General features: G+C 36.5%; 1 long non-coding RNA gene across 1 annotated transcript; it reads left to right on the top strand.

Annotated features, from left to right (window-relative positions):
* The first annotated feature begins 1,451 nt into the window (after positions 1-1,451).
* On the top strand, positions 1,452-24,470 carry LOC137474018 (uncharacterized). Its single transcript, XR_010999108.1, has 3 exons — positions 1,452-1,653; positions 22,889-23,054; positions 23,691-24,470. It is a non-coding gene; the product is annotated as an uncharacterized lncRNA (long non-coding RNA).
* The last annotated feature ends 1,622 nt before the right edge of the window (positions 24,471-26,092 follow it).

Here is a 26,092-nt window from a genome sequence, read left to right as displayed (position 1 = left end):
AGCACAGACAGGTGTGACAGCATACAAATGTCTGTATTTTCTGGGAGTTGGACAGATTTTTTTTCTTTTAAAAAATGGTTCCCAGAACACTTTCTTTATCCCACGTCTAAACAAATGTGAGTATTAAGACCAGTACCTCAAGTTGTATATATCAATGTTCAGAAAAGAGCTGTCAGGCTCAGACAACTGGGAATATTAATACCAAAGGAAAATATTTTAGCTGGATTATCATAAGGTCTCTACAAGAAAACTTAAACAAAATATTGCTATTAATTTGCTATTTTGTAATCAAGTTATTTCAGCTAAGATTTTAATTGTCTGTTATGCTTGAAAATATCAAAAAGGATACCAAGCCTGTCCTTATATGCCTCTTAAAAAATCAAGTCAGTTTAGAGAATCACAAAAGATTCAGGTCTTCCTGCCTTGTGATGAAGAAGCAAGTTCACATGGCTTGACCACACTGTTGTGAAACCCCATCTCAGGTCAGAGATGGAATTAAGAAAAACATAATTCTCAATGAAAATGGTCACCTGAGCTCACTTCTGCTGCTCTTGGAATTTGAAAAATCTTCTTTGTGAAGGTGATTGTGCTCAAAGGACATATTAATGCAATCTGCGTCATTATGCACAGTTTCTTCTTTGTTCTATTATCTTCCAAGCCCCCTTTATCCAAGAACAAATCTAAACTTTGTTCACCATCAGTGAATAAGACATACAACTACAGAAGCACGTGGGACCATAAGGGAATTAATAATAGCTTTCAAGCGGACATGAGTGATACATCTTTCAAACTGAAAGACGTGAAAAGAAATAGCATTTGGGACACCAACAGGAGTCCCTGTTTCTAGGAAAAGATACACAATCTTGTTTATGATTAGCATAGCTTTTAATTTAATTTTCATTGATGGAAATGTTACACTGTGTTTGCTGTTGTACTTGGTTAAGTGAGAGGTAATATCTTTGTTAATAGGGTTTAAAATAAATGAACTGCTTGGGTTTTGTCAGAGTACAACATTGATTTCACTTTGCCTCACATGACCAACCCAATATATGAAAACAGCTGAGCTATAATAGCAAGCACTAGAAAGACTTTTGGTTTTAATTCAAGCTGTCAGTCCTGTAATTCAAAAAATAGTTTGGCTGGTCTGTGGAGCCTTGGAGACTTATCCACTCCAAAGTTTCAATGGGACAATAGGCCAGCAAGACCACAGCTGTGTGTGTCAGCTGCAATGCTTCCCAGACACTTCAACCACCTGACCCTCTCCAGGGCTCTGCCTGAACGGTGCTGTGGCTTTCTGGCCCACCTACAGAGGCGTCTTCTGTGCAAATGAGAGCAAGGGTGAGGTATGATTGGAAGTCACCAGGGAGTCCAGGGCTTAAGTGTCAGCATCTGCCTTTAGACATAACCTGTGAAATCTGGAGAAACATAAAAGCTATCAGGCACGAGGAAAGTGTTTGACTTGATGAATGAAAGATAAACCTGCCCAGTTTTCTAGCCAGTTTGTTTCCACTGCACACAGACCCCTCCCTCGCTGGTATTTTCTTCTTTAACTCCCTCACTGAAGCTGTGTACATTGGAACCTGATACCTGATGTGTATGCCAGGGAGAGCTTTGCTGCACCAGAGGCGCTATAAATAACTACTCACATAAGAGGTAAGGCATATTGCTGGTGCATCTCATAATGTTAATACTGAGTATTAATGTCCCGCCCTTTATCTTAATTAATGTTGCTTTCAATTAGAAGTAAGCTGTTCACTTTGGAATTGAAGAACTGACCCACACCTCTTCCCTAAATTTGAATTATCCCCACAATTAAGAGCTAAGTATCTGTCTTGATACTTACAGACCTTTATTACCATCATGTCTGAATGACTGGCAATGAATTGCAGCACTCATTCACCCACCCATTCCATATATTTTTCATATCAGATATTAAAGATATCTTCTGTGATGCATTTCAGGACAGCATTTTATGTGAATTAAAAAGGACTGGCAAATTTCCCTCATAACCTAACACTGTCCTTTGTACTCACTCTTGGATCTTTTAACAAGTTTCAGAAATTGACAACTTTGTGATACTGAATTCTAAGCAACTTATTTGCATCACCATAGACTACTCTGCATTCATACCTTTAGTACTGATTCTGCTTGGGTTTACAGTGAAAGGGTCACTATAACTGGAGAAAAAAAGATGGACAGATATTTGGAAAAAAACCCCAACTTTTCTGTTCTATGTACGTAATGCAACAAGCAATATGTGTTTGGTTTTCTGTATATCTATGCACATCATACATAAAACTAACTAGCTAGGCTATTTGAACACCTTATCCAAAAGGGTCTTTACTTTGAATCTGAAATTCTCTGTCCACTCTGATGTTCCATGATTCTGATATGTTCCATGTTCTGATATTAGTGTGTTTACTTTGTAGTCTGAAGGCTTTTGGTCTTTAACTTTCTCTATGACATCTGACCCAATAAGTTAGGAACCTTTGGAAATGCTGTTTATCTTACCCTTGACAAAGACCAGAGAACCGTCGGTAACAGCAAGTGACACAAAAGAGCCATTTCTGCATATGCTGTAAATCCAGGGAAGCATGGTTTCTGATGTCTTTTTGATGCTTTATGGTTATTCATACCTTTTGAAGAACTGAAGGCAAAATGGCTGGATATACAAGTATTGTGCGAAAGTGTGTTAGTTTCACAGTTTCAGGAATCTCACCTTAGATCTGACATGGCCAGAGGAGATTGGTTTCTCATTTGCTCCGTGAATGTAAGAGGTGTCTTTGCCTACAGAGATGAGCATACATGTACAGAAGGGTGTGTGGGAATTGTGGAAATTATTCTGTACAGTAATTCTCTTCTTGCACTATACATTGTATAATAAAACACATGCTAATGATTGAAACATGGTTTTATTTGTAGGTAAAAAGGGAATACTGAAAAAAGTGTAACTGCAGACTTACAGATTGTTTTTTATGCTTCTCAAAATTAACTCTACTTCTCAGGAAAACACATTATTTATTGTGTTAATCACAGATGTCTTTGTCCATATGAGTTATGTTAGTGCTTTGAACTTGTCTTTTAACAATGCAACTTTATATTTTGTCTATAGACAAATGCTATAGAGATTCTGAAAGCTATGTGATAGTCTATTTATGACTGCAGTCATTTTCTTTTTGTAGAGCATAACAAAAGCTAAGTGGACAAAGTTGCAGAACAACCGAAAGAGTATAACTGTTTCAAAACACTTAGAATTTGGCAAGTAAGAACAGAAAAAAACCCAGTAAATATGCCAAAAAATGTATTCACAACAAACTGAGTTGGCAAAATGCTTTCTTTGCTACAGATGTTCCACTTCTGGGACAAGAGGGCAAAGTTAGTCCAAATTGATCTAACAGAAAATCTTCCAGTACAGTAAAAGCCTTCAGTGAAAGGGGGGTTTGTGCAGCTACAGGCAGTTGTATTTTGCTGTATTGTTCACAGCTGAAAATGATCCAGTACTGATGTGGAGCTGGCAGACTCATCTGGAAACTGTTTCTGCCAACAAGATGTCTTTTGAAGGCTGAAACAAATGAGAAACTAAATTCTTCACAGCTTGCTGAGATAAGAGGTTCCTGGGAATTGCTGAGTGTTAGATTGCTGCCCTAAACCCCTCAATTTCATGCTCTCTTTTTCTGTGCTGCATATTTGTTCCAACTGGCTCCCTACCTTGAACTCTACCGCATTCTGCTGGGTTAAATGTGATGGACAGTCTATATGAAAACCAATCAGTTATTTTGACAGGAGACTTAGAGAAGGTCAAGGCCACCTCCTCTCAAAAACCTGTCTGCCGAGTCTTGAGCTGTCAGAGATGAAATGTCTCTGAGGCTCTTCTTTGGTCTGGGCTGTGTTTTCATTTTGTCCCGAACAATCAGGAATCCAGCTACTGAAGGCCTTCCAGTGTTTTCATCACAGTATTTATTTGATTGCTATTGTCCAGATTTAGAAGTGAGATTGTGACTTACGTACACTGAGTGTATAGTGTGCTACAATACCTCACATATGCAGGAAGACAATTCAATTTAAGACTCATGTGATGCACTCTCAGTGGTAAAGCTCTGCTGGGTCACACAAATGTGCTATTGTGAAACAATGCTTCCAGAGCTTGTCTAATATATGACTGATACTTGGTTAAAGGATTGTGTGGGAGCCAGTCTTGAAGGATTCTTAATATATAATTTTTAATTTAAAAACAGACCACAATGGGACTTGAAGCTAATTTCATTAAAATAAGGTTTATGCTTAATATGCAAAGGGATGAATTTTATTTAAAGAATATATTTTTCACCTTCTCCAAAATGTAAAGCAAAAAAATGTTTATTAATTTTAAAGTCCATAACAGTATGTCCTAATCTCACATCAAAGCTTATTTTAAGCTCTATGAATTCTACAGGATCTATGTTTCAAGCACAGATGTTCTGATCTAGATGCTTAATTTAATGAAGGTACTTAATAACATTTTATTACAACTACCCTCATTTCTTGAGTTTTATAATTCAGCACTGCATTGTTCAGGAAGAGACACAATTCAGATTGTAGCTGCAGAGAAAGGGGAGAGAAGGAGAAATAATTTCCAGTTCTGTATTCTATAGAGATTTTGACAAGTGGCATATTCTGTATCTGATGAATTTTTATATTTCAAGGTTTCTGAGAAACCATCAATTTAATTCAGTTCAGTCTTGTGACCTAAGATTACATAAGGGAGATCTAATTTGGTAGTTCCTAGCATTTCAGGTGATGAAGACTTTCCAGAAAAGTTCAAATGCTTACAGCTATCAAATTATTTTCATTTTTGATACATCCATATAAAGCATGAGAAAAAATTGACCAAAGTTACTTCAGAGGACTTGGTGTAAATTGCGCTAGAGAAAATCAATGTCTAAATGCAACAGTAGGACAGAACAGACCTACTATCATCTTATTAAAATGTTGCATACATTTTACTAGAGCTTTGCTGATCTTTTTCTTTTGAAGGGCATGTGTTAGCAGCTATACATGATCATTTGAAATAGATAAAATTGGCAAATGAAGAATGATATATTTATTCCAAGTTCTGTTTAAATACCCTGAGAATTGCTTAGTTGGGATGGTTTGTCACCACAGCTACAAACTGGGAATGAGCCCAATTTTGTAGTTCATAAATTCAACATTCTTAATACAATATTAATTGCGGTCATTGTATCAGATCATTATTGAACTTATAGGCAACACTTCTTAATCAAGAATTTCAAACAAGGAACCTGGGAAAATGATCTAATCATGACTCCCTAATTTCATGTTGTCTTACTGAAACATATATCATTTAAAGAACTCCCAGGCTTTTCTAATTTATTGAGACTGTTAAAGAATGACACAGGTAATGCAATTGCAGCATATACATATGATAATATGGAAGAATGATAGTAGGTATCAACCCACTAGTTTAATTAGGAAAATTATATGTAACTTAGAACTTGGTGGGGTTAATTGTGTTTTGCCTAGGTAATACCTGTGTAACACAGATGACACAGGGTATACGTATGGTGGTGTTTAGGGGCAGACACATGAACCAAAGGATGGCAGCAGCTAAAATATGTTTGTTCACCTGAAGAGCACTTGGGTGGCTTTCAGAATAATATGGCTCCAGATGATTTTGTGGAAAGAGCACTAGGTCCTTATACTGGCCAGGAGACAAACCCATACAGACAGAAAGTGAGGAAGAACTGTTGTCAATACAGGTTGTCCTGTACCAGAGCCAGGACTGGACTGAGTTACCTAACTACCTAGTGCCATCCAAGAACCCCTTAGGTATTGTGCCTGGCCTCTGGCCCTGGTCCCTTCCCCAAAAGGCCTGGACCAGCTGTAGGTGCCTGATGATATCTGCTAGCCCTGTGTGTGTGCCTCAGAAGCCTCAGGACACTTCATGTGGTCCAGGTACTTATGTATGGAATTGAGCCCCAAAGACCACAGCCCCATGGGTCTGTTTTTATAAAGACATTTACAAGGTTCTAACTTTAAAAATCTAGTCTGTGCCATTCATTAGGTGTTTGTATTTGATTTTCAGACAAAGACAAAGCTCAAATTTTTACTCTTTTCTGTCACTAAGCCCCTGCAATTTTCTTCTTCCAAATCTCATTTTTCTCCTCTTCCATATTTTAAATGGATTACCAATGGTAATGTATTGATCCAGATGAGCATGAACCTTTGTGTTGGGCAATAACAAGTTCCCATTCAATATTCTTTGTATTGTACCCTTCTTTTCCCTAACCCAAGATAAATAAGAATTTAGGGAAGCCAAAATATAAAGGAATAAAAACGATTAAGTCTCTAGAATATTTCTGATCTGCTTTCCTGTTTATCAGAAATTAGGACCTCTATGATTGCAAGCCTAACTTCTGTACAAACACAGATATAGTCTAAGAGATGATGAAAAGCACTTAGAATAAGCACTTGAACTGAAACTCAGTATTTTGCTGAGGCATCCTGATCACTAATTCTGACTGAATTATCAAGCAACATTTATAACCCTAAGTTGTCTACACACATAGAACAGTATAGCACTTATCATGTCAAATAATGCCTAGGCTGTTTGCAAATCATTAGCAAAATTACACAAGCATCCATTTTCAATGTTTTTTTTTTTTTGTTTTTCTTGTTTATGGTGCTTCTTAATAGAAGCAATTCCTGTTGAAGGTAACAGAAATGATTGAAGTATCTTGGAGCAAATTGAATCCTTAATGTTTAATTTATATTCTAATGTCTTTTTTTTTCTTTTACAACAGTATTAATTAATTGTACAAATACTATTAAGTATGAAAGGATTTCATGAAAGCACTATGTTGATTACAACCTGAATCTACCCATTTCTTGGTTAAATACCCACCAATGTATTGAAATGGTTCTTCTGATATATTTTCTTGCCTTGAGAGATTGCTAGTAGATGATAGACTCCTAGTAAGTGAATAGCTGGTTGAAAACCAGTCTTTGTCTCAGAGGGGAAATTCTGACATTTCTGAACTTGTTTTCATTCTCAGCTGGAACAAAGATAACAATAAAAATGTATGAGAAAAGAAAACTTTAAAAGAATTAATAAAGAAATATCTATGTACAATTTCCTTTCAGTCAAATAAAACTTGATTCAGTGATGTGGAAGGTTGCAACAAATACCCTATATCACATGTGTATGTATGTTGTGATATAATGTTTATATTAAAATTTGCATTATTGAAATTTAAATGAAATTAAAGAAAATGAGTAAACAAAGATAAAACTTTATTACTTGATTGGACAAAAACTATTCTTGCATTATTGAAAGAAACTTAGAAAGCTGAAATAATTATTCCAACATTTCCTTGTGGAAAATTTCTTAGCTCTCCTGAAATGAAAATCATGAAGAAATTATCAAGTTTTTGATCTGTCCTGACACAGAGGTGAGTTGCATTCCTTACAACATAATGGTCTGACTACTTCACCAGGCAGGACCATGTTGGACATTAGTCTTTTCCACAACCTTTTTTGCAGGTTTTGTGTTAACCTGCATTTAAGGCCTTTCCTTAAATGCAAGCAGTGATTGCCTTCTTAAGCTTGTTTTATTTTCATATGTATTTTAATCATCTATCAAAAACTAGCATATTTGGTTCAAATTTCTTTATTTTAACCAGGTTTGTGGGTGAGCAAGCAGTAATTAATACTGAGATAATTTTTAAGATTTTCTATAATTTTTGCTCTGCATTTCAGTGAAAGGAAAGCCTTCTTGAAAGCTGTTAGAAACCATCATTGTGTTGAAAGGCCATCTCTGTTAGAATATTTAGCCTTTAAGAAGGATGTTTGATGGTCTAAAATGATCTGGATTGTATGGCTAGGTATTGCTCTATGTAATATTATAAAACAAGGAAAGGTTTTTCTGAGTGGCCAGGAAACATGCAGGGAAAATGAAGCATGGAAAAAAAGCTGAGTTAGATATTTCAAGGACACTGGACAAATAAAATAAAGGAAGAGAGATGATACAGTGCAGCAGCACAATATTGATGGATAGGGATGAAAATTAAGCCATGAGTTTACAATACATTGTGGCTTAGTTCCTACTTGTTCAGCATTTGAAGGACCGATGAGAAAAATATTTGTGGAAATGCAAACAGCTATACAATCAAAATGGAGACAAAAATGAAGGGGTTTTTGATGGTCAGTATGCCCATAATTTAGAAAATAAATGGCACATGAAATCACAGGCATAACATCTGTATCCAGTCAAATCAGGGGTATCATCATTTAGCTTTAGGGTACATAAGAGCAATCAATAAATTTAATATAGAAATTGAGATAAGCTTTTTCTTCATTAGAAAAGTGGGGCTTGGGGATGGTCTTTCAATTCGCAGGGAATTTGTCTTGCTTTAAGATGAGTTTACTAAGATATTCCTTTGGCATAGACGACTAAGATTACAGTGAAATAATCCTGATGACACAGAAAGTCCATGCCAATTGTATTGTGCACATTCACTTGTTTCTTTCCCAACAGTTTTCCAGCATCCCATAACAGTTTGTTTTTTTCTGCATGCCAGTTCTACATTAGATATCATGCTGAATTGTCCTATTTAGGTATAAGTCCCTCCATTAAGCAATTAGGGTCCCTTGTAAGGGATTGTAAGTAATTTTCAAATCTTGCATAATTTTCACTGCCTGACTTTGAAGATTTTCTGTGGAGCATATTCTGAAGTTCAACTATAAGCCAGCTTATGCCTCTTAATAACCTATACATTTAGAATTCTTTAAGTTCAGTTTCTGGGGTCAGTATTATCAGGATGTTCAAATGAACATATTTTACAACACTTAACTCCTTTGAAATCTGTATCCCATAACACTCTTAGAGGGATGTTATGATTCTTGATGTGAAAACCCTTTAGAGTTACTAGTGCAGTGTTTCCTATCTGTCCCAAGGAGGGGGGATTCATTTCACCTTTTACAGCCACTGAGAGAAACTGCTGGGTTTAGAGTGTGATTAATCTCATCTCTTTTAGTGTAGATGGATGGCCCAGGTTTCCTGTTCTGCTGTAAAGTTGGGATAGAGGGAGACCCAGGTGACCAGCACAGATGAAAATGTTTCACTTTTGATTTAGTCAAATTTATCACAGTTTCTTATTTTGTCCTTATCCCGATGGAGTGCACTCAGTTTTCCTACAAGTTTCAAAAGCCTTGAAAAAGCAGCTGTAAGCCACCTGCTCAGCTGGCCAGTGCACAACGGTAGCTTGGTAAGAATTGTGATATACTTGTTCTTGGCATGCTTAAAACATCCTCCTCTGTCCTATTTCAGATATCAGACTTAGAATGGGATGAGAGCTTCCCTAAAGGGTCTGATTCTCTCCTTTAACTATAAAAGGAGTATCTAAGTCACAAGCAGAGAGCTTAAGCTCCAGATCTAGCTCCTACTCCATTGCCAACTAAACACTAGGATTTGCTACAGTTAGGTGGCAGCACAACGTGTTTTGAAGAACAACATGTTAGCTATGAGCCTATATTTTTTTGTGTGCCTGGTCATTACAGGGGTAGGGACTGGAGGAACATTTGGTTGAAATGGAGAATTAGAGTGCTAAAATCCAGTAATTGTGAAAAGTGATGCAAATTTTTTGTTTGTTTTTTGTTTGCTTGTTTGTTTTTGTTTGTTTGTTTGTTTGTTTTTCTTGGGGAGGCACAGAAAGCCGTGACGTTTCTTGCTTGAGGGAAGCTTGGAGAACCATCTGCCCCATGTCTGTATGCCCCTCTGCACTGAGACAGTTCAAGGCAGAAGAACTTGAAGTTCTTGCATTCAAGCTTGAATCATCTGACGGTGAGAAATTGCAGGACTTTTCTCTAAGGGATGTTGGAAAGCAGAAAAGTGAGTGCAGGAGGGAGTGAGCAAGAAAGGAAAAAAAAAGATCTGATTACTCAGCCTCAGGACAGAAACACGTTTTAAGCTTACTTTGTATTTCATGGTTAATAAAATGTTGTTTCACTACATCATTTTTCTGTCTTTGCTTTTCAATATTTGGATATGTAAATATATTTGTGTCATGTAGTCATATATAAGGTTGTATTTCTTGATAAAATATCTGTTATTCACAGGTTAGAAATTATTAATTTATTATCTTGATTTTTATTAATATTTTATAATATTTATTATCTTAATGCTAATTATTAATTTATTACCTTGTACACTGGGGAAAGCATTTCAAAAAGCAGGGAAAGAATTTCAAAATCATATATGTACCAAAGACTTGGGCCCTGTGATAGCAAGTTCACAGTTGAAATGTTCCTTTTCTACAGTTCTTAACCAAAAATATTCTACTTTGGCTTAGAGCAACCAAAAAAAAAAAAAACCTTAGAGATATAAAAATTGATAAAAAAATGGGAACGTGTAAAAATTTCATTGATCTTATTTAATTTCTTTTTTTCATGGTTTTGAGATGTCAATGTTTCATTCAATGTTTCTTCACTTCTGAGGGCTGGGTTGGGAGTTTTCTCTCTTCTTTTGAGATACCATTTTCTTCAGGTTTCATCTTTTAGGAGATGCTTATCTTCCATTACAAGAAGAGCTGTCTGGGAACAGATTTCAGACAGGCAAGGGGGCAATAGGGAGCTGCAGCCCTCTTTCTGTGTTAACGCTGTGAATGGATTATGGACACAGATGCATCTGCACATCTCATTCCCGTCTCTATATTCATTTGGCATTTGGATCCAGCACTGAAGCATATTTTATTCTCTGCAGAGAACTGTCAAGTATTATAAATAAGACTAGAGATCTAAGTTAAACAGCTCAGTTTTGAATTCAATGGTCAAGAAAAACATGAAAAAATACATGAGCCCACATAATCTGCCACTTCTGCCTTCACCTCCAGCTGCTTCCTGACTTACTGGCCTGAGGTATTTGCTTGCTGAGCTATCTACCACTGGTTTTCAAAGAGTGCTTCTTTAACCCTTGAGCTCTGTGAGTGATAATTAAGAAAATGAATTCCATAGTCAGTGGATTTAAATTTGCTAGTAAAAGTTTTCTGCACTCCTAGGAAAAAAAAAAGAATATTTAGGGATCTTCAAGCAGGAAAAAAAAAAAAGTCTAAAAAATTACTGAAATAGGTTTCAAGTGATATATTCTCAAGTCATTATATTTTATTTAATCCTTAACATTTTATCTTACAAAACAGATCAACATCTTCATCATAGTCATTCACCTACATATCACAGTGGCAGTTCCTCAAAAAATATCTAGAAGATTAATATTTGTTCAAGTCACTACCTCCAAGCAGGACTACTCATCCAGTAACTCAGGAAGGAAAGCAATAGCACATTTTCTCTTCAGCTCTGTATTTAGCACTGCGAGGGAGCAGCCTGTGTGATCTTTGACTGTTTGCTATGGCTGGGGAGCAGCTGAGCCCAGGCCAGCAGTGAGCCTTGGCAGCAGTGGAGGCCAGCAGTGCCCTGGGCTCCATTGGCAGGAGCACAGCCAGCCGATCAAGGACAGGGATTCTTCCCTGTACCCAGCAGCTGTTAGACCACATCTGGAGCCCTGTGACCAGTTTGGGGTTCCACAGTGCAGGAAAGGCATCGACAAACTGGAGCAAGCCCAGGGCAGGGACACTGTGGTGAGCAGGGATGGAGTACGAGGGGACTGCAGCTTGTTCACCTGAAGAGGGAATATCTTTGCCGAGACGTGAAAAGGTTTACAACTTCACATCTACAATTTATGTCTAGAAACACATGACAGGCTTCATAAAAATATATCTCCATTTTTACCGACAGCAATTTGGCCAGCTAATCCTATTCAGTGTGCTAGAGCCAGCAGGTTGAAGGCTACATACTGCTGCTGGCAACATATTTCCATCAGCTGAGTCTTATCCTCATGGTCAGACACTTTTTGTGCTTTGACCTCTGATAAATATTGCACTTGGAGAAGGTGGATAACCAACCATCTCTGGAGACATTTACTGAAACACCTTCAAAAACTTGCCCCACCATTAAAAGTTAAAATAACTTAATAATCTGAATTGTACTTTGAATATTTTCAGTAATTTTTGTTCTTTTAATGAGATAAATATTTAACAGGTAAATTCTAAGTTGCCTTTTGCTGAAAAAATTAAGTATAGATTCCACTTTCCTGTCCTAGCAAAATGGTTTATCCCTCAGGGTAAAATTTTTTTTAAAAGCAGCATGCTTATTGTTTTTCTCGCTGTTATTCCTTGAAGGTTGTACTTTCAAACTGCCTAACATTGATTTCACCAGGGAGCCTTACAGAAAGGTTGTTTTGGCATTGTATTGAATTAACTTAATCTCTATTCACCTTATTTTATCCCTCTTTTCACTTTGCTTGGTTTGATTTTCTCACCTCATTGGGAGTTTCCTGGTAGAAGCAGGACTGAATTTTTATTATCCGTTTCTCTAGATGTCTTCTGCTGGATGTCCAGAACTTAATTTTATTTCAAGAAATATTCTAGGAGTATGTTTGGGTTTTTTATGCTTTTTTTTTTTTCTTTTAAAGGGGCATTGATTAAAAATAAATATAAAAAATGTTCAGGGGTTTATGATGGAATTTGTTTGAGTCAGCACAAGCAGAAATCAGGGGAGCTCAGATAATAGTTTCCTTAAACCTGAACATATCTTAACAGAATAACATTGATATCAGGATGTGCTAGTGAACTTGTTTGTGTGTGTGGGCAGGCAAATATGCTGTGGTACAGCTCATACAGACAGACCCATAACCATCTCCCTTTTTTATGTCTCCTGAAGCGGATGTTTTCTCTCCTCCTTATTGTTCTCCTACAGGAATATATTTATTGTCTTACTCTTCCAAGTACCACTTTGCTAATGGGGTCTGCACTGTCCATATGCTTTCTTCTAGGTTTCCAGCCTTCAGTCCCTTTCTGCTCTTCTCCTTGCCAGATTATTTTTCATTGTTCTTCGGAAAATGGGGCAACCTGAGAGTGGTATTTCTTAAAAGTACCTCCATTTCTGTGTCATGTTTGGACAGAAGTAGTAAATAGAAATAACTAATTAGAAAGGGAGCTTTTTTGATCTGAACAAAGCACTTAAGTAAAATCTTATCAATTTCAATAACATTTAGGAATATGACCGTGCATGTGTACTTTGCAGAATAAATATAATACTAAAAGCTAGAGAGAAACTTTCATACCCGATAAAGTGGGAAGGAAAGACCACTATCTTTTATGCTTCTCCTCTGTCCCACACTGCTGCTGTTACTTCCCTTGGCTGGTAAGGGATAACAAAGAGTTTGACAAGATAAAAGTATACAGGTAACCAGTATCAGACCCGATTTATCCCTGTTAAATTAGGTAATTTAATGAGGTTACTTTTGAAATGAGTTTTGGTCATCACAGTCCCAACAGGTGACAGCAATTTGGGAAAAAAGTCCAATAATTTTCAAACATCATGAACACTTAAATCATGATGCCCTGCACAACATCTGAACACTTTAGAATCTAAAACTGGTAGTCTGGCATCCAAGTGATGCTGTTGATGCCTGGAAATAAAATGGAGATCTTGATTTATGATGTCCAACTTCCAGGCATGCCAGGAAGAAGTTCTTGATGGTGCAGTTTGTGAAAATCTCCCTGGCAGCTTCCTAGTCCTGCTGAATATCCCCAACAAAATGCAGCTGTGTGCAGTGCCTGCACCATTGCTGTCTTCCACAACTTTGGGAAGTGGACCTGAAGACATTAGTACTAAACAAAATGACATCAGGTCCAGATTTTAGAGTGTGTCTATAGACAATAGTTAACTAGGTAATTTTGCCAGAGGGTTATAAACTGTAGAACACTCAAAGAAACCTAGTGTCTGTAAAAATAATGTCTAAATGGAATTCAGTGTTATAGGTTCAATTTTTTCAATTCACCATCAAATATGGTGAAGCTATTTGACATGTTCTGGAGTGCTTTGTCTTGCATCAGAGCCATGATAATATTCAGTGCCTTCCTGTTTAAGGATGTATGTACAAAATAATTCAAAGAACAGTTCAATATAGTTGGCACTTTTGTACAAAGATTTCTAGCTTAAAAGGGGGATTATTTTTACATATATTTCTACTCAATAAGATTCTTTTTAATTCAAACGGCTTTAATTTAAAAAGTCTGATCAACTTATATTAAAAGAATGAAATGTTGAAACAAAAAAAATTAAAAGAGCTAAATAAAAATTTCATTGAGTCAATCTGATGTTTTCCATCATTTTTAATTATTGCAATTTTTAGGATACTGTTATTTTGTACCAATATGGTCAAATCTCTGAAAAAATAGAGCAGAGGAAAACCATTAAGAACTACAGATAGCAGAAATAATACAAATTAGATTTAGTTACACATGCTTTGGCAAAACAAAAGATTGATTATAAACTTTTATTTGAATGGAAGGGAAAAAATCCATCTTTAAATTAAAATTGTCATGTAGGCAAGAAAAAGAAAAATGCAACAAATGGCTCTTGCTAGCATGACCTAAACCATGGAGATGGAAAATATGAGCTCTGCAAAGGAAAGAATAATTTAATCTTCTATATTTGTCAAAAATATTATAGAAGTATCTATTAGGTGGCTGATCAAACAAAATCTTATCTGAATCCTTTCTTCCCCATAAATTATATCAAAAGAATATAAAGAATTAGACTGTTTTCCCCTTCTACATTTGTCTCTGTCTTGGAAATAAACAAATGAAATAAATAAATGCATTTGCATAACTAATTTAAAAGGTAGTGAAGAAAATAAAGTATTTTTCAATTTTTTTCTTAATCCTGGCTCTTTTCTGTGCTCTATAGATTTTCTTTGCAGGGTCCTATTCACTGCGGATAAAAAACATGAATGAATAACACAACCAGCAGAGAGAGAAGGTTATTAAACCACCAAATGAAGAAACAGCACAAAGAATAAGAACACCTTGCAAACAGATTTCTTTGCCTCTAGAGAGGAAATACAGCAGGGTTGTTTGGCTTAGGGGATATGCATATGCTCAAACATAAAAGGCAAGTGGCTTTAGTAATGAAAACTCCCACATAAAGAAAGTAAGAGGATCAAATGTCACGTGTACCCTCTAAGGAGCTTGCAAAGATACCAGAGCTACAACACGTGTAGCTGTCTTTGAACTAGTCATTTCAAGCCTGTAGCCTTCAAAGCATAATAACCACAAATAATAGTTTTGTTGTGACTATTTCATTAGTTTCCAATCATATGGAGGAGGAGGAGATGCTGTCAGGAGGGAGAATGACTGACTGATGAAGCCAGGTATAAAGCAAAAGGTTATCTACCCAGCAAATGTGGTTACTGAGGCTGTTACCTAAGAGGTACAGGGGCAGCCTTTTGCTCTTTCTTTAAACTGAAATAGTAATAAAGCAAATCTGAAAGGAAAAAACCAAACCACATGTAGATGAAATTGTAGTGTAAATGCTAATGTTAACAGTTTGTTTTATTTTTTGATGGTTGTTCCAGTACTTCAGTGTGACTATTTTGAGCAAGCTATTTATTCTATCCTCTTGCTTAAATATCCTCCTGTCATATTGCTGAATAACCACACAGAGAATTTCTAGGGTGTTCCTAGTAGTAAGAGTCCTTCCAGCTGCCCTACTGAGACAGTTTGAGAAGAGCACAGCTCCCTGACAGGCTGCTGCAGGTTATTTATGGCATCCTGAAGGCATATATGGACAATAGGGGAGGCCAGCCTACAGAATGACACTGTACAGCCATGGAGGCAGAACAAGACTTCTGCTGTCACTGTGTGCTGGGGCAATTCGTGTCTGTTGAACTACAGGAAAAAAAATCATAGAAATATAGAATGTCCTGAGCTGGAAAGGACCCACAGGGATCATCAAAGTCCACTCCTGCTGTAACTCTCCTCAGAACTACCTTACAGTTTTGAAATGCTTAATGTATCCTCCTTTCTTTTGTATAAATATTCTCTAAGCTGAAATATTTCTCTTTTTCATTGATTCTTTGATTTATATGTACTTAGTTTCTTTCAGATTCTTTATCTATTTTCTCAATTTTATGCTCTGAATAAAAGCAGAGAGAAAATACTCATATCTTTCTAAAGCTGAAAATCCAGTATGCAGAAGTATTCTTTATTTTTAAGACTGGAGATACTTCATTTATGACCATCTCATTGGAGGATGTTCTCAAAAATGTATTCAAATAGTTTACAGGGATGAGGATATTTTAATTTTTAGAGGGCAGTTCAGACAAAGTAACATATGCCTCACTGGTAACCAGAGGAAGTAAAAAGCACTCTGACAGTTTGGAAAAGAAGTAGAGAGAGAAAAAATCTATCCGTTTATGATTAGTAAATAGTATAGATTATGATGCCTATATACTGCAAAAGAATAAATTGTTTCAGTTTTTCTTGGGAAGCAGCACAAGTGCCTATGCATTATGAGGAGAACCATGAAGGGATTTTTAAAGCATTTTTGATTTTGAGAAAACCTGTCATGCATCTATCTGTGCTAACTTCTGGAGCAGAAACTAGATAACAGTACGTTAAGGTAAGTTGGGTCAGATTTTTCTGCTATTACTAACATTCTGTCTAAGTCTGAGTTTAAACAGCCTTTGGGCATTTAAGGAGTGACATTTGCTGGCTAAAAATCAATTCTCATCAAGATCTCCTTGGCTTATACACTAGAATCTGTGCTTTGAAGCTCAGAGGAATTACTGAGAAGTTAAATGGGAGAACAGACAAAAAAAGGGACCAGAGGAAAAAATCAGAAGTCCAGTGGGGAAATAACTTCTTTTCCCCATCCACTATACATTACTGGACTGTGAGAGAAGTAATGAAACCAAGAGAGACTTGAGAGGAAGCTTATGATTAAGCAACATGTATGGCTTTGGTCCTTTGAGAGCCAATTTAGGCGCATCTTCAGGCTGAATCTTGGACACATTTTAATTACTGAATGTTCTCCAACTGTCTGATAAGAAAGTAAATCAAAACCTCTCTACTGGTGGTGCTATGAGAGTGGTGGACTTTCTCTTTCTAGACAGTATCACAAGAAGAAAGTATAGGAGCAGCAGGTGGAAGGGTTGAAATAGTGCAACTGAGCTCACATCCTAGCAGATGCAAGTTCACAGATAGACCTTGTCCCCTTTCCTAGGCATTTTTCATCAGTAGACCAAGCCCTTCCTTCACCATGAGATCAAAAGACAGCAGCTCTGCAAAGGTAAAGAGATATATAGAAAGCAGGATTTGATTTGATGCTGAAGTTTGCGGTCTCCTTTGTGATGAGGATTCATCATTTTCCATTAAAAAAAAATCTTGAATGCAATTGCATGTATCACAATCACCAGTGGAAGAAAAGGTCACTGGTTTAATTCTTCTTTCAGGCACAGGGAATATTAAAATGTAAGAGGTAATGAGAGATATCATATAGGGTAATTAGGACATAACTATGTTCATATATTTTCCTATAGATGAAATTGTCTGCCCTTCCTCTTTAAGAAATTACAGTGGACATTGTTCCTATGGTTACTGGGAGGCAGCATTTACAGATAATGTGAATTTCTATAAGAGAAGCAAAAAAATCACTGCAACTGGAATGGTCTGTTGTGTTAAAAAGTCACTTTGCACTCCAATTTTTATAGGCTAAGAGGATGCTGAAGATTTTGTTTCTAATCAGGTATAATGTGACTAATTAAACATTTAAGATGAGCAATACAGTGTAATTAATTTTGTCAGCTTTTATTGGTTTGCCCCTCCTCCAACCTCCTTCCCCAAAGGTTTGAGATTTAGAATGTCAAAAAATATCAAGAAGATTTTAGAACAGCAAAGGACAGACTGATCTCAAACATGGTCAGGAGAGAATACCTAAAAATAAAATTCACTACATATTGCTGTATGTATTACTACAATCTGATCTACATTTGAGGTGCATTTGGAAATACTGATCTCTTATAAAACATACTCATTGACCACATGTTAATAACAATCTACATGATACATTTTCTCCTTATTTTTCTCCCTGTCCATATCTGACCTGAAGGAAATTTGGAACAGTTTATACTGGGAAATGAATTGCTGTTCTTTTGAAAGCTTAGAATAAAATAATCTTGAATGTAATTTTAGTCATTTAGTGGAGGAAAAATTAAAAGGTTGTGAAATGTTTTACCTGTCTGAGGAAAATGTTTTGTCAAGCCAATACAAACTGTTTCAGAGAGCCATATGAGAAGTAGGCTTCAAAAAGTTTTCCAAATTTTCAAATATTTTTGACGGTGTCAAAAATTAGTCAAATAGAAGTGAATAGAAGTGAATAGAAGTGAATAGAAGATTGTTTATCTGACTGAGATCTGTTACACTGCCCTCATGGCAATTCTTTTTCAAAGAAGTTTACAGTCATAGAAGAATGCCTTTGTTATTATTTTGAAGTAGAAGCACCCTAAGAGTCAAGCTGGAGCAAATGTCAGCTTTTATGTACATTCTGTGGGGTCACAGATAAAAAGCATCTTATGATCATAGAGTTTGATTCTCATTACGCAATACCAAGCTGAAAGAATATTGTCTTTTTAATTCTGCATCATATTTATAATTTCTGTTGGCGCTTTAATTTATATTTTAGAAGGATAGTCAGTTTTGACTTGGGGAAAAAACCTCATACATAAAAGAGCATCTTTTATATTCACATTTGTTCTTCATATCACCTCTTTCTATTGGTTTTTCCATTCTGTTTTTCACCCCACTGGATTATTTTATTTTCACTCTCTATTCACTAGCCTAGCAGTGGAAAACAATGAAGTGAAAAAAAATAACTCACTCCTCCATTGTCTAAAAAGCAAAAAACATTGCCATTCAATGGCAATGTTTCCCAAAAAGTCAAAACTATGATACTTGAGTATATTTCAAAATTAGATAAAAGTTACTTTGGTTGCTCTTATAGCTCTGCATGGCTATGATTTCAGAATTTATTTATTGGCCCAACCACCAGACCGATGATTAGCTGAGCACATTGCTGATACCTGAATATAAAAGACTGTTTTTGGAGAATGCAGTGATTCAATTTTGTTTTAGCTGGGGCTACAATGCTGCTTGCCTCATTCTGGTCTGTTGGTTTTGGTTCATATGTGGATTTACACTGTCATTCAAAACAGACCCCTGGGTGACATTTGCTGTGAATATTGACCATGTACACCCACTGTGTAAACCACCAATTTTTAAATGATGATGCACCAAATCTCATGTCTAAATCATGCATTCTCATAAAATGTGAATGTCAGAGCACAGCAGCCCTCATCAGTACAACAAAGCTCACTCCCCAGGCGCTCAGAGCTGACAAGAAAAAAAACAAACAAAAACAGTCTATGGAGAGCCCACATGGTGACAAACTTATGCAAATGCAGTAATTAAACCTTGGTAATTCAAAGAAATTCACTTGAACTCTCTTATGAATTTCCTGAGTCTTTTCTTTTGGTCTGAAGGATCTAAAATTTTTTGTCTTTCAGAAAATGTCTTAGGGCATGTCTGGCAGCAAAATATTGTCTATTAATGAACAGGCAGGATCATTTTTACTTTGGAGAACGCTAAAGTAATCACTGGGACAGGTTCTGTCATCTCCCTTAAATCTCTTTTGGACTGTTCAGAAGGCAGTTGCTACTGCTTAGGATTTTTAAGAACCCCAAGAGGATAACAAACAGATTCTGCCACCAGTACTCACTTTAATTGATTTTTCCATCTTATACCAAATTAATGGATTAACTCTTTTAACTAGTGTAAACTAGAATAGATCTACTGGTTTCAGTGAAAAAGTATAGGTACATAACAATTGCAGATATGTCCTAAAGTGGAAAAGTGAAGTGTAAAGTATTCAAGACAAAATCTATTTCTGTGCTGACTTAGGATCAGAGTTTTTCCTGAAAAAAACATTTGATGAAAACAGGAAACAGAGTCATCAAGATCTAAAATGTGTATTGTGTATAGCAATTGCTCTACAGTGATAATAACAACACAGGTGAAATTTCACACTTCACAGAATCATGGAATGCGTTGAGTGGGAAGGGACACACAAGGATAATTGCGTGCAACTCTTGGCTCTGTACAGGGCACCGCAAGAGTCACAGCATGTGCCTGAGAGTATTATCCAAATGCTTTTTGAGCTCCGTCAGAGTAGTGCCATGACTATACCCCTGGGGAGCCTGTTCCAGTGTTCAAGCACACTCAGGGGAAAAAACCTTCTCCTGATATCCAACCCAAACCTCCTCTAGCTCAGTTTCATGCCATTTCCTTGAGTTCTTTCACTGGACATGTGAGTACCTGCCCCTCTGCTTCCCCTCATGAAGAAGTTGAAGATCACAATGAGGTCTCCTCTCGGTCTCCTCTTCTTCAGGCTGAACAGACCAAGTGACCTCAGCTGCTCCTCATATGGCTCCCACTCCATACCCTTCTCTATTCTTCTTGCCTTCCTTTGGACCCTCTCTAATGTCTTTTTGATATTGTGGCACCCAAAACTGCATACAGGACTCGAGGTGAGGCTGCTCCAGTGCAGGGCAGAGCGGGATAGTCCACTTCCTGGACTGGTTAGTGATGCTGTGCCTGATGCATCTCATATGCACTTCCCATAGCCTTTCTCTAAGTATAATGCTTTGGAAAAGAAAGAAAGAGCAGAATAGCCATAACTGCATGGTATTCCGCAGAGAAGATATGGTGGGAGGACTCTCAAACTCTTTCTTATCATTCCAGTGAAGAATGGCAAGAACATGTCATCATTCAAAATCACCTATCTACAACACACATTGTCCATTAAAATGACTTTTAAAAGTTCAACTGCCTAAATGAAAGCTCAATCTGAGCTTAGTGAAGTTTCTTGGTAAAAGCTGGCATTTGTTAGATAATGTGTGCCCGGGGTGTGAATTATCATATAAAGATCCTGTACAAAGAGACATGGCAAACTGCTTTTTGCCACTTATTACCACAAGAATTGTGCTTTCTAAAGGTGATTTTCTGTCTTTTCATGTTTTCTGAAAAACATGAAGAGAGAAAAAAAAAATAACCCCCAAACCTTGATAGTAATTGAAAATACTCCAAAACCAAGACTAGCTATTGCACTTGTTTACCTGCTATCCATTAATATTTAATCTGCACATGGATAAAATGTCCGCTGAGCTGTCCAGAAACATCTGGATGTTATGATACCTAACAAATCTAATAGGCATAGCTAATGAGCCCAAAGACGGGGAATACATTATGTGGTTGCTGGTACAGCCTTCACTCAATGAATATAAATAGGCTTTAGTTGATCTTTTGTCCTACTAAAATGTAATCCAGTTTATTGAACTGGTGAATTGCATTAACCATTTTGACATTATTTCCTTATAAATCTAACACAGTGTCCTTGTTCTGTTCTTTGTCAGTACATAATACTAACCAAAAGGAAAGGACAAAATCCCACAGCAAAGAGGGGTTCCAAACCACTGATGGATGTTGATTTAAATGGGAAATGTTTTTCAAAGCTCAAAGAGAACATCACATATCTGCAGAAAAGATCTGGGGAGTAGGTTGGAGGAATGCATTAAAAAGGACATATTTCATACTTGGAAGGCAATGTGTTATAAGCTTGGAGCACAAGTAAATGAAAGTTTATAAGTAGAACTCAGAAAAGGCTTATGTGTCTGAAAGATTGCTTACTTTTACACTACTATAGTAGTTTATCACACATATAAAAATCTCATGTCATAAATCAAAACCAGCATGGCTACAGTGACATGAAATAAACAACAGAGTTTAATTAGCAGTGACTATTTTACCATTCCATTTTAAAATATCTGAAAACATTTAATAAGCTGGTGGCAAAAATATGGCAATCAAAATTTGCTGAAGTTGGGGTTGTATGTTTAACGCAGTCTCTGCTGTTTCTGTGCAAGTGACTGAAAGGGTTGAAACCACAGTTGTGCCTCAGATACAAAACATAAACTTTTTCTTACCTTCTCTAACCTTCCCATTCAGCTCACAAAGGACACTGTCTCATGAAATGCCATATTAACTCCATTTATGATGTTCTTGGGGGTCTGGAGGTCGAGGTGACCCTGCGAATGCAAAAGTCCTTGCTTCCCAGCCCACGCAGCCAAAGAAGAAGTCATAGGGTCAGCTTTTCAAGGTTGTTTATTTTCTCTTATCTATAACATGCTTTCTCAAGGAGCTGCAGTCTGTCTAGCAGGTCAGTCTGTGACAGACTCCCACCCCCTTGGGGTGGTGTTACCATTTTATACTAAAAACTATGTGTACTATGTTCACAATAACATGCCAATATCTATAATTTATGTTGGACAGTGTGTCTCTACCTTAAACCAATAGAAAAGTGTCACCATCATCACAGCAAGACATGGAGGGCAAGAAGAAGGAGAAAAGGTCAGGACATGCCCAAATCTCTCCATCTTGTTCCCTTGAACCCCTTCTTTTAAAACCCTAAAATTCTACTTTTTCACCCTGTGTTAATTCAACTACCACACTACTCAAACCCTTGTGGCTTGTCATTCCTCATACAAAGTTGGCAGTTTTTTCCACAGGCTGAAATCAAAGCCACAGGTGTTTTTGACTTTGTGCCAAGGTCTCCGAACCCCCTGCCAGGGTCTCGAGACAGCCAGGGCAGCCAGAGGGATGTCCTGGGTTCCCATATGATGTCACTAGTTTATTGCACATATGTTAATATGAATACAAAATAAATGCTTCTAGTACCTGGATTTATAGTAGCTATAGACAATATCTAGAGTGAGTTTTTTTTTTTAAATTCACAGTTTATGAATCTGAAGAGTTTGACATAAAACATTTCTTCTGATAAACAATTAGAACACTTCAAAGGCAGATTTTATTCCTTCTACTGTATTTACCATCCTACTGACCTATGATTTCATTTCATTTTAAAAACGCATACTGATTTACAGATCATAGCAGTAAAAAGGCTAAGAAAAAGACAGGTTGCAGAATTTTTGTCTAGCATCTCTGAAGAAGGTATGTGTATACCCAGGAATCAGATTGCAAAGGCAGGAAATCTTCCTACAGCTCCTCTGAAAGAATAAGGAGGTGGTTCATCCAAATACCTGAGTCCAGGTAAGTCCTTTCATCTGTAAATTTGTGTTTGTCAGTATTCAGTGTATTCTCTTTTCCAGAGTCATTGGTCCTGCAGCACTGCACATTATTCAGCTAGATGAATATCCAGAGTAAAATTTCCATGATTTCTTCAGCTTACCAGTCACATTCAGACCTTGTTTATATGAGCCTCTCAAAGAATGTCAGACTACAGTTAAGAGCAAATTTTGGACAAAATATTTATCAAGGAAATGAGAGACAAGAAATGAATCCAAGACCTTGACTAGGCTCATCCAAGAGAAAAACAAAAAGAACAGGGAAAGCAGAAAGAGTCAGATATTTCTTTGCTTTTGGGACTTCAGATTTTAGGGGAAGAAAATAAATTATTCTAAAACCTGAATTTTCAGTAAGCCACAGTTTTTATAATAAAACAAATAAAAAAATTATTTACCTGAATAACAAAAAAAATATTACCTGAATCTTGCATTATTACAGTTTTCCATGTAAACATATCTATTGACGGCAAAAATAACTTATTACAATTTTGCCCCGATAAATAGCAAGTAGAGCATTCAAAACGTGCAGAGAAGATCACAGAAAGATAAGCAGCAACTTGATGTATCTGGCAATTTTTTTTGTATTTGTTTAATGTTGCAGGATATCCTAAGGACTTGTAGTTGTTACAGTACTGTAGAGATAGCAATAGATGCAAGCATCAGAGAGGGGATGCAAACAAAGGACATAGGAGAGGAATGAGCAGCAAATTTCTGTGGCTGGAAAAGCAGCATGGCTCAGAGGAACAGCAGAAAGAGCTGCCTGCTTTCCTGATACCCTGAGAAGAGGAATCTGTAATTATAATACAAGAAAATATCTTTGCAATCTGTTTCTGACAGTGGAAAAACAATTTCTCTACTTTTTTAATGATTCATCTGTTTTGAAAGCATGATGAATATTGATGGATCTGACAGCATCATGTCTGCTGTATAGAGAAAAAACTGAGAGTTTGTAAAAAAGTTAAAAAATGAGAATAATGAATGTCTAAAATATGAGAGGAAATCAAATAAGAAATCATTGATATCCCTCCAGATACTAAAACCTTTAAATGATCAACTTTTTCTAAATTTTATTGTGAAAAGAAACTTAAAAATTGAGTAGTGGAAACTCAGTCTCTTAGATTGAATAAATACTGCACTAGTAAAACCTTACACTGAATTGAAAAACAAGTGAGGAAATGATTGTTAAAAATTTACTGAGCTTTTCTAAGTAAGGGCACATGGATAAATGCAATTATTTTGGACTTTATAACTTTGCGTATGCAGTATAAAGAGAAGAGTGAATATTTTCAACCATTTTTCCCCAAATCTCTGTGGCATGTTAGCATTTCTAAGGAATTTCCTAAAGAAAGGGAAGATAACAGATATTTGCTATGTAATTCCTTGTAACAATACAATAGGTAGATCAAAAAAATAAATTCAAGCCCAGTGTTTAATATTGAACAATTTGGTGGAATTGGAATACATTTTGTTCTTTGGAAACATAGATATGAAAAATATGTGTCTATTTAAGATGGCTTTGGAGCCAACAAGAGATGAGAGCAGAACTGGCCATCTTCTGTCAACATTATCCTTGCCAGATTCAGTCTGTAAATGAAGCTCACAACTTAATAGTGGCTACTGTGGCCTAAAATGAGGACTGAGAAATTTGCATTCCAGTATGTATCGCAGAAACTGTTGATGGGATATGAGAAAGCAAACATGTAAGAGCTCAGCTCTTTGTTGCCCTTATTATATGAACATTTCCAATTCTTGGCATTGTAGATCATAACCAAGGGAGACTTTTTCACCTGGCAGGATAATTCATGTTAGGGAAATTTGTTCTCTTTCTTTATTTTACAGCGCAGCAGAAGCTTGAATAAGTGGGATGTGACAGGAAAATCAGGTCTTTTGGTTGCAAGTTGTGCTTTTTTAAGAACAAAACTTCACAAGTACTATTAAGAATAAGAATATTAATCTACTGCAGAGCTATGATTTTTAAAACTTTTATAAAATAATAGGCTACATCTCTACTTATATCTGGGTGTTTCTTTCCTTCTCAGAATGATCTGTACTATACTGCAAGTGACACATATTTATTTCCTCATCAGATTTTTGGTAGCTGAGAATTAACTTTGGATTAGGTCAAAGATGCAATGTCATCTTCAGGTGTTTAAATTACAGTTATTTCAACACCTCCTCATTACTTGTTACTGTTTGGTCTTTTATCTTCTTTTATTTCAACACCATTTACTTGACACCAAATTTGGTCATAAAAGTAAAAAATACACCTTAAATAGGATAATATACATCACTTTTTCAGCCTTTCTCTGCTTGACAATTATCATTTTGGATGCAAAACTCTTGTTAATTTCTGCTGTGCAACATATGGATAATTTCTTTCTGTTTCCATTGCTTTTAGTTTTGCAATAACTGCTGATAGTTCTGCCAGTGTTTCCACTTGTCCCTTGAAATGCAGGAATCTTCTCTGAATGCTTAATGTAATATGGTTGTTTTCTGCAGCATAGCTGATGAGCTCTTCAACTGGATTTTAAATATATAAATTATGTCATATTATTTCAAGAGTTAATTACATCTTTTAAAAAGTTCCATAGTTTCTAATTACAACTAGCTTTCAGTACTGGATAATTCCTGCTTACATACAATACATACAATTCCCACTGTGGTCATACCCTGCGCAGTCAAAAAAGTCATGCAGGCTACCCTAAAATACTGTGGAATCCAAACCAGTTCAGACATGGTATTTGCTCTGACTACCATCATTAGAGGTGGTGCTGATGAAGGTATTTATGTTAACAGGTTTTAGCAGGGAGGTGCAAACAACTGTGTGCATTCTGAGAACACATGGAAGCTGTTGATGAAACTTGGTCCACAATTTTACATGGGCCCAAGTAACAGCAGTCCAACCTATAAGGAGGATGAATTGAACATCATGGGACGAACATAGTCCCCAGCCCCAAAATCCAGAGCTGGTTGCAGATGCCTATCGGCATAACCTTTGTAAGC

The sequence above is a fragment of the Anomalospiza imberbis genome, chromosome 5 (assembly GCF_031753505.1).
Source record: "Anomalospiza imberbis isolate Cuckoo-Finch-1a 21T00152 chromosome 5, ASM3175350v1, whole genome shotgun sequence".
Lineage (NCBI taxonomy): Eukaryota > Metazoa > Chordata > Aves > Passeriformes > Viduidae > Anomalospiza > Anomalospiza imberbis.
This window is presented reverse-complemented; position numbering and strand designations above follow the sequence as displayed.